The sequence below is a fragment of the Elaeis guineensis genome, chromosome 1 (genome assembly GCF_000442705.2).
Source record: "Elaeis guineensis isolate ETL-2024a chromosome 1, EG11, whole genome shotgun sequence".
In the NCBI taxonomy this organism is placed as follows: Eukaryota; Viridiplantae; Streptophyta; class Magnoliopsida; order Arecales; family Arecaceae; genus Elaeis; species Elaeis guineensis.
This window is the reverse complement of record NC_025993.2, coordinates 17375671-17386720: the sequence shown is the minus strand read 5'-3', so window position 1 is coordinate 17386720 and position 11050 is coordinate 17375671.

The window sequence follows — 11050 nt, the reverse complement described above, 5'->3', positions numbered from 1 at the left end:
ACCCCAACTATCATAGTACCGAAAGTAAAATCTCAGCGAACATCAAGATGCGTCTAGTGGAGGGCATCTGCAACTCCAGCTGCATGGGCGGTGGGCCTCAATGTTTACATGACCAACCAACTGGAAGATTTCTCTCACTTGCTACAGCTAGGTTTCACTAACACCCAGTTTTAGCTATCTAAATAGATCCTAAAATTAAATCTTGGATAAAAAACTAAATTTACTCTTTTTGAATACAAGAGTAATGCATACTTGGATTAAAGTAATAGAAGTGCATGATTCTGCTTGACATGGTTTTGAAGCTGTATGCGTGTACACTGCATTAGCTGACAAAATTATTTTTGGTTTAGCAACATCGAGTAACACATTAACATTCTCCTGAAACAAAAATAGTTGTTCAACTTCCACGTTATTTTTTCTACCAAAAAAATTCTATGTAATTTCTGTATGATACTCATTAGGAGCAAAGCAAGGTTTTCCCCTGAGTGGTAGCTTCTTTTATATAAAATGTTTGTGCTAGAGTCTTTAGATCTTGTGGAGATTTTTGTCCATTTATTTGGGTGAGACGAGATGTCTGTGTTACTAAATGACTTGTTTTATCCTATCTCTTATCCAGCTCCAGCTTGAAGACATCCATCCGATCACATTCTGACAAAATATTGTTGGGTAAAATGAGCCTACCGCATAGGATGGGTTATAGGCAACGACAACGAAAGCTCAACACGTCAGTCAGGTTCTTATTAAATACGTAATCATGAGTAACCATGGTTTAATAGGAAAAAGATAGCTTAGTGGGAAAGTTGCTCACCGACTTCGAGAGTCCGGCTGCCAACACCACCATTGACAAGGAGCGGCTGCTATCGATCCGATCATCGTCCGTGCGGCAGCGGTTCAAGATGCAAGAGCTGCTGGAGATCAAGGACCGGTTCTGCAGCCTCATCTCGCGGATCCCCTGAGCTACGCCCTCAACTTCGACAAGAGGTTTGAGGACGATGCCCTCGCCGCCAAGGAGTTTCGGTACCGTAACTTCTCCTCTCGGCTCCTGACTCCCAGCATCCCCCTGCCACAGTCATCAACCGCTATCAGGATCACGTGCCCGGATTCTGGAATCTATTGTTGTGTTGTTTATTTAATTCTGCGATCCGATCGTGTGTTGTTTTGTGTAGAAACATGTGTGTCCTGTTGAGTAACGATGGGTGGATTGAGGATTGTGGTCTTCATAGTTTCATTTATGTTCCATTCATCTTGCTAATCTTAAAGCGGGTCTCAAAATTTGAGCATGCCCTTATCTCTCATCCTCTCTCTACGTGGGTGCATCAATTCTTTCTGCAGCTACTAACGTGTGCCAGGGTTGGATGTTCACCCATCATTAATGCATGTTTGGCAGGCTCATATTGTACTCTTATAGATAATTAATTAATTAATTCTGCTTATGATAGTTAGGCATTTAAGAGATGTTTGATTTGCAATCATAACGAAAATTGAAATCGGAATGATCAAATCTTCTAAAATATTTGATCCATGATCGAAATTTAGAATTGGAATTAATTTCGAAATGAATATTTAAATCCATAGTGGAGAGTAGGGATTGAGTTTTAGATAGATTTAGTCATTCTTATTTCATTTTAAAATCGAAATCGAAATCGAAATAGGACTTTTTTCAATCAAATAGTTGGAATAGAAGTCACATATTTTTATTCTGATTTCAAACTCCAACTCCCTCCAACCAAATATGTTTTTAATGAAATCAGCATACTTTTCTATTAAACTAAAATTAACTATAGTTACTTATTTAATGAAAACAGAATTTTATGGCTGACATGTTAAGCTTTGATTGTCTTTGCCAGTAATCCTATGTGGTAGGCTCATTTTGACCCAGCAAAAGATGCGCATTGACAGTGGGGGCCACCAATAGAGCAAGAGAGATGCTCAATTGGCACTAGCCCAACGATCTAGGTTCATCATGGACCACACATAATTTGTTAATTAGAAGGAAAAAAAAAAGCCATTAAATACATGGTGGGGCATGTTGTTAAGGAGGAAAAAGGTATTAAATTACATGATAGCACTTGTTGTTATGGCACACCAAACAAAGAAAGTGGAGGGAAAAGGAACAAAGTATTAATGATCCATGGTGAAGCTAAACCAACTAATAATTTTTGATTAGTTAGGGTGTGGAGGTGGGATGAGATTTTTGAAAAATCAATTAATCATATAAGTATTTTTGAAAATAAATTTTTTTAATGATGGAATCGGATCTGAATATCAAAAGAAGAGTGAGAATTGAATTTTAGAGAATTGGGACATTCGTATGCCCCTTAAAATTGGAATGAGCAAAGAACTCTCCTAACTAAATGGTTGGAATGTCAGTTACTTATTTCCATTGCCATTTCAGGGTCTAACTCCCTAACCAAATATGCCTCTAACATTTTTATAATAAGAAAAATGTTGTATCCCTAAAGTGGCAATAAAAGAACAAAGTTGGCATTTCGAGACTAATCAAAATCTGGATTTACAGCCTTCTTAAATACTCTTTTTTTTCATTTTTAACATAATGGCACTCACAATATTGTGCAAAAAAAAATCATTACAGATGCTCATCTTACTAAATAAGTCCGGTTTCTAAGTTTTCACCACAGAGTGCTTGCTTAGACTCCCTAGTCTCAAAAAAAAAGTAAATAAATAAAGTTTTTTTGACCATTGCATAGAATAAAAAGTTATTTTTGTCATTATATCTATCCTATCCTACAACTAAAACCATACTTTGCGAAAGAAAAAATTAGAACCAAATCTAATAGATCCAGTGATGGTCACGCATTGAAATGTTGGTGCATTTATAATGTATAAGATTCCATTATTGCAAATATACCTTGATTGTTATATCATTTATGAAAGCAAATTTAAGGAAAAGGCAAGTGGGTCGGGTTGGATCAAATATGGGTCAAATATAAGTGGGACTAAAAATATGTCAATACGAACCCACCTATTTGTTAGGCAAACCAAATACTATAATAGAATCCAACCTATTTTTTAAGTCGATAATGCATCACAGCCTTCCTAACCTATTTAATAAATAGGTCAAATCAACTTGAACATATTTTAGATGTATCTTAAATGGGTTGGGTTGTAATTGTGTTGACCTAAGACAACTATTAAATGGATCGATAGTTAAATGGTTCCGAACTCTAAATCTAAAAATAGCCTATCTAACAAATTAGTCAAATCAGACAACCCAATTTACAATCTAAACATGTTTTTACCAAATTTGAACACATTTAATTTAGGATGGTTGCAAGTCAGGTTTTTTCTTCTGAAGAGCCAGAGGGAAAGGGAAATTCCCTCGAAGTTCTTTCATTGAATAGAAGTTTACAAGCTTCTAGGATGATGGGTCCAAAGAGGAAGTGAAAGAATTATGTCCTACAAGTCAATCGCATATGGGATGTGATGGGATATTTTTTTATATTTTATCTTTCAAACTCATATACTTGACATTGTTAATTAATAAATTTTGATTCATTATATGCTGCATCTTATTATTATTTTAAGATTATAATGAATCTCATAGGTCTGGATAATGATTTTAGGGTCGTGATGAGATCACGCCAGTGAGACCTAAATTCTTGATAGCTCTGATCTAAAATATTCTCAGTCATTGGTTCATTGAGTTGAAGATAATGATACCGGTAAGACTGGCACATCTTATGTATGCTCATTGGTGAGGGTGGTTGATCTCACAATCATTTATATGGTGACACTAATATAAAGATGTGGATGTTCATTAGAGAATGAGTTCACTAAATTGACCTACGAGAGAACATCTGCTGGAGTCTTATTTATATATCAGCTGATTGTTCTCTAGTGGAAGTTGTGCAAGTGATCTTTTGACCTGAGATTACCATGGTACATTGTGTACATGAATCTATATTTTGATTCACTTTCTAACATGATTGTCTGATCCTTGTGTGAGGTGTTCTGGATGTGGTGAAGTGTGCATGATAAAGTGATCAATAAGAGATCGGTCACTCCTAATAAGGAGAACGAACATCTTATATGATCTCATAAGTTGATGATTCTGAAAGTTTTTGATCAAAGCAAGATGATAATTAGAAAAAAATTAATGTATCATCAATTGAATCATCATCTTCTAATCGAGATATATTTAAATAAGTAATTAGGCTTGACATGATTCTATGCCCATAGCTCATCCGAGGTGTTATTTGACTGAAAGATTGACTTGCACAATAACTTATCACTGAAGGATATTTTGATAATTTTTATCAAATTTTATCTTCTCTGGATAGTCATGTAACATTGCTAGACAACAATCTTGACTTGTAGACTCACAAGAATTAAAAAAATTTAATTCAAAAATTAATTAGAAAGAGTCCTAGTTAATTGAGGCACTTGGATTGATCTAGTCTAATCAGATTAGGATTTGATTAAGAGCTTGAGTCCACTGCTGGCTAGATTTGAAATCTGATGGATCACACACTTTGAGATTTGATCTTGATTTGATTTAATTAAGATTTATTATAAATTCTAGAGGTTAATTTGATGTGCTAGCATATTATATTAACCCAAATTTTTAATTAGTTTAAGTTCAAAGTGTTTGAGCTAAACCAAACCTATTACCTTTGGCCTGATTGGATTAGGTCTATTTTAATTGGTTTCCTATCTAACTTGGAAGTGTTTCAAGTGTGGAAGGAGTCTTCCATGCCATCTGGTGTCCACGTGAAAAATAAATGCCACCCACTCCTTTTGTGCATTAAGGAAGATGGAGTCCTTCTTCTTTAAGTCTCTTAACATCTCTTCATTTTACATCGATTTTCCTTAATTATCACATGCCATATTTAATATGGGAATTATGGAGCATAGAAGAGGAGTCCTTCTATGTGAAGGCTCTTCTGTGCCATTTAATTCATTGAAAAATTATTTCTCTACATGAGAAAGTGGAGTGCCAAGAGTTGGCACCCCTTGGGACTCCTTGCCGTCCCTTCTTTCTCTATTTAAATGGGATGCAACCTATGAGATAGAGGCTGAAAAATTTTGGGGTTTTGGCATGTGATAAGAGAGGAAAAAGCTAGAAAAAAAATGAAAAAAAAAGATAAAAAATTTGAGAAGAAAAAATAGAAAGAAGAGAGGTGAGAAAAAAGGCAAGTGTGGTGTATACTTGTCCTAGGGTTTAATTTTTTCATCTTGGAGTACAAAATCGAATCCTAGATTATGAGATTTCTAGCGAGAATTCTCTTGGTATGATCCTAATATAGGAATCGAAGATAAAAGTGCATTGGTGCAATCATTTTTCAAGAAAAAAGTCAGAAGTGTTCTTATGAAAAAAAGACTGCGATGGTGCATCGGTTGGGAAGGATCTTGATCATCTTCTGTGTGGATCACCATTGGAGGATTTCTATTTTGAAGTCTCATAGAGATCATCTTTTACCATATTGCTTATTTTAGCAAGTATAAGTTTTTAACTCTTTGCATGTTTGATTTTGGTTTGTTCGACATCTACAAGGTGATTCTAGGATTTGAGTTTTGATTGGACAGTTTTAATTGTTAAAGTTTTAAATATGCATGTTAAAATTTTTTAAAATCCATATTCTAATGTATGATCAGAACCTAATAGTGGTATCAGAGTAATCCTTATGAGATTTGATCAAACAAGTACCTAAGTCATAGTATAGATTTGATCTGATTCATATTTCGTCAATTTGTTGTATCGATTTCGAGCATTGGTCTTAAAATCAAAAGTTATTTTTGACTTTGTTTGAATCATAAATTTAAATTTTAGTTATTAAATTTAAAATTTATAATAATATGAAATTTAATGATTCATGGTTGTTTGATGCTTAAATCATTTTAATTAAGGGTGTATTATATTTCCATGCCTAATTCGGTTAGGGTTCTGTAAGTTGATTCAACTTGTTATATGTTAAGTTAAAATTATTTATACACCCTTTATGATTGTTATAATCATTTTTGATATGATAATATGAATGATATTATAACTTGAAAAGCATGTTATATAGTATGAAATATAATATGTATATTACATATTATGTAGAAGTTAGGATGTGCTAAGACCAGTCTAAGATCCTCTATAAAAATTAAATTAAATTGTAATATTAGGATTCACTTACAAATCAAATGTCGAAGTCATTTGATCAATTAGTATCTAGATAAGTATTAATGATGGTTTTCTAATTAGGTCTGTTTGCTGATCTGACCAACTATATTGGTGTCTAAGAAAAGCTACGGGATGCCTCCCACCTACTTACCTAACCAATTTGATCTAATTGAGTTTCATACTTAGATTGATTAGTGATGTAGATATTACAAAGGTCTTTCTTCATACTTAGTCAATATTATATCCAGATCTTAGTGAGCTTATTGTGTTATCCACAAGGCTTATTATAGAAATTGATATGATATTGACTAAGTGCATACTAATGCTTATGGCATATTTGAATAGTATTATCTTGTTGTGCTATCCACAAAAATAATATTGTTTGAATATGACCATATGAGAATGAAGGATTAACTTAACTAGAACACCATAGTTTATTGTGATATCCACATGACTATGAGTGATTTAGAGATAAAAAAAATATTAAAAATTATATAAAATATAATTGATAAAGAGTTACCTACTCTTAAACTCATGAATGCTTATTATGCTATCCACAAAGAGTTTATGAGGAATAAAAATCTCAACCTCATTTACAAATATGATGATGTTTCTCGTTTTTCATATTTGAGAGCTATGAAATTCATTAAAATAGTGAGAGACACAATTAGATAAAAGTCCAAATCTAGTTGTGCATATCATTATAAGTTGTTCACTTACATAGTGTTCTTGTTATAGTAAATTAACTGCATAATGGCATCCTCACTATCATTTCGTGACATACTAGATGTAAACAAATTGATCGGACTAAATTATGTGGACTGATTGAGAAACTTGAGAATAGTTCTCACATAGAAGAAAGTCTCCTATAAACTGAATACCCCTGCATCTGATACGATTAGAAAAGATACATCCGAGGAGAAAAGGGCCACATACAAAATATGAAAGGATGACAGTGTGACTATCAAGTGTATCATACATGCCTCCATAAACAATGAGCTTCAAAGGCAGCATGAAGGCATGAATGTTCCTTCTATACTTCTTAATCTAAAGGAGTTATATGAAGAATAAAGTCGAACTATTAGATATGAGATATCTAAGCAGTTGTTCCATGTCAGAATGAGTAAAGGCATGTCCGTGCAAACTCATATCCTTAAGATGATTAATCTGATCACTCATCTGGGATAACTAGATTTTGTCATGGATGGTGAGGTTAGTCAGAATTTGATCCTGCAGTCATTCTTCGATTCTTTCTCTCAGTTTGTTGTTAACTTCTATATGAATAAACTGAATATTAGCCTGGCTGAACTGCTGAATATGCTTAAAACAGTAGAGAGTCATTTCAAGGATGAAAAGGCTCTAGTTCTTTTTGTAGATAAGATCTCCAAGAAGAAAAACAAGAAAGATTCTAAGAAAAAAATGAACCCTAAGGCTAGCATCTTGAAAAAGAAGGCAAAGAAGATCTCCGCTAAGGGTACTTGCTATCATTACGGTAAGGATGGGTACTGAAAAAAAAATTGTAAGGAATACCTTACAATTTTGAAGCACAATGAAGCAAATATTGTTAAAGATTTATATATGATACAAACAAACTTATCATTAAGTACTTTAACTTCAAAATTTTGGATATTGGATGATACATGTGGCTCACACCTTTATAAACAGTTGTAGGATCTACAGAAAATAAGAAGTCTGAATGAAGGTGACGTTGTACTATTCGATGCTTGTGGAGAGTCCATTCAGACTGAAGCCATAGGAATCAAGATGTTGAAGTTACTTTCGGACAAAAATTTTAGAACTGAAGATCTGTTATTATATTTTTAAAATTATTAAAAATATTATTTTTGTACCTTTATTATTAAAATAAGATTTTAAAATAAAAACTAAGAATAATGGTTGTTCTATTTATCTTTCTAATAAATTTTATGAAAATATTTATATTAATAATGATCTTTTATTCTTGTCCCTTAATGATAATATACTTTATGTTGATAATATAAAGAAAAGAAAAAGAGAAGATATGAATGTCACATTCCTTTGGCACTACCGACTTGATCATATAAATGAGTCAAGAATTAACAAGTTATATAAAGATAAATTCTTTGATCCTTATGATTTTGAATCATATGAAACTTGTGAATTTTATCTCATATGTAAGATGACTAAAAGTTTATTTACTAGACATGAAGAAAGGAAGAGTGACATTTTGAACCTAATACATACTAATATTTATGGTCCAATATCGACTCAGACCAAAAGAGTTACTCCTACTTCATCATATTTACTAATGATAAGTCAAGATTTGGATATGTATATTTAATGAAATATAAATCTGAAGTCTTTGACAAGTTTAAAAAGTATCAAAGAATGGTTGAGAGATAAACTAGCAAAAGTATTAAAGCTCTTCAATTTGATCGAAGAAAAAAATACTTAACTAGTGAATTCCTTGATCATTTAAAATAAAATGATATTCTCTCTCAGTGGACACCTCCTTACACTCTACAATTAAATGGTATTACGAAAATGAGAAATTGTACCTTATTAGATATAGTGTGATCCATGACGTATTTCATGGATCTTTTGATCTTCTTTTAGAGATCTGCTCTCGAGACTGCGGCATATGTTTTGAATAAAGTACCATCAAAATCTATCTCAAGCACTCCATATGAGATATGAAAAGAAAAGAGACTCAATCTCAAACACCTTAAGATTTGGGATTGTCCTGCTTATGTGAAAAATATTGATGGACATAAGCTTAGTACTAGATCAGAAAAATACAGATTTGTAGGTTATCTCAAGGAGAGTATAGGATACTATTTCTACCATCCTACTCAATAAAAGGTGTTTGTTCATAGGCATACAATTTTTTTGAAGAAAACGTTCATTCAAAAAAGAGGTAGTGGGAGGACAGTTGAACTTGAAAAAGTTCTACACCTACAGTTTATCCAGAATCAGCATGTAGAGAATTCACAAGCGATGCTCAACCAGAAGTGCCTATTATTGAGGCACAGCCACTACACACACATCCTCTTCAAAGATCAAATAGAGTACATAATGTACCATACAGGTATGGATTTATCATTGAGAATGACAACACATCCCACATCATTGAGAATGATAATCCCATGACCTATTCGAAAGCTATCATGAGTAGTGACTCTGATAAATGGTTTGAAGCCATAAATTCAAAATGGACTCCATATATACAAGTCAAGTTTGGACTTTGGTTGATGTGCTTGAGAGTGTGACCCCAATAGACTGTAAATGGGTCTTCAAAAAGAAGATTGGAGTAGATGGCCAGGTAGGGACCTATAAGGTCAGGCTGGTGGCCAAATATTTCAGACAAAAATAAAGTGTTGATTATGAAGAAATCTTTTCATCCGTTGCCATGTTCAAGTCTATTAGGATTATGCTTACTTTTGCTACATACTATGATTATAAGATCTGACAGATAGATGTTAAGACTACCTTCCTTCATAGAAATCTTGAGAAGAAAGTCTATATGACTCAGTCAGAAAGATTTGTCTCTAATGAGAGAGCAAATTAAGTACGCAAGCTAAATAAATCTATTTATATATTGAAGCAAGTATCAAGGAATTGAAACATCTATTTTGTTGAGATAGTCAAATCAAAAATATGGATGAATTTTATGTATACAAGAAGACTAGTGGGAATGCTATTATCTTCTTGATCTTATATGTAAATGATATACTGCTCATTGAGAATGACATCCCTATGCTGCAATTGGTCAAAATATAGCTATCACAAAAGTTTTTCATAAAAGACTCGAATGAAGCATCCTATATACTTGGTATAAAGATATATAGGGATCGATCAAAAAGGATGCTTGGCTTGTCCCAGTCAAGGTACATAGATTTTGTGTTGAAGAGGTTCAACATAGAAGAAAGTAAAAGAGGTTACTTGCCCATGGGTCATGGTATATAACTTTCTAAGAAGATATCTCTTAAGACACCTGAAGAGAAAAATAGAATGAGTTCTATTCCTCATGCTTTCACTGTAGAATTGATAATGTATGCCATGCTGTGTACCAGGCTTGATGTGATTTATGTCTTGGGCATTGTAAGCAGATTTTAGGTAGATCTATAGGAGGATCATTGAACAGATGTGAAAAATATACTCAAGTACTTGAGAAGGATTGGAGATATTTTTCTTATATATGGAGGATCTGATTTAAAACTGAAAGATCATACTGACTCTAGTTTTCAATCTAATCCGAATGATAGTAAATCTATATCTGGATATGTATTTATCCTATATGGTAGAGCAATAAGTTGGAAGAGTTTCAAATAGCAAACTATTGCTGACTCAGATACTGAGGCTGAGTACATTGCTGCTAGTGAGGCTGCTAAGGAGGCCGTCTAGATGAAGAAGTTTCTCTCAGAATTAGATGTGATTCTGAAAATTGACAATCAGTGCCACTTTATTATGACAATACTGGAGTAGTTGCTCAAGCCAAAAAATCGAGATCTCATCATAAATTCAAGCACATCCTAAGACGATTCCACTTCATTCGGGAGATAGTCAAAAGATGCGATGTGATTGTAGAGTAAGTTAACATCAAGAACAATATAGCAGACCCGTTCACTAAGGCCTTATCATTGCAGCAGTTTGACAGCCACCTAAATTACATGGGCATCAAGTATAGGGATGATTGACTTTAGTGCCAGTGGGAGATTAAAAGAATTATCTCCTACAAGCCAATCGTATATGGGATGCGATGGAGTATTTTTCTATATTTTATCTTTCAAACTCATGTACTTGACATTATTAATTAATAGAATAGGTATTTTAATTCATTATATACTACATTTTATTATTATTTTAAGATTATAATGAACCCCATAGGTCTAAACAATGATTTTAGGACTGTGATAAGATTACGTCAGTGAGACCTAAATTCTT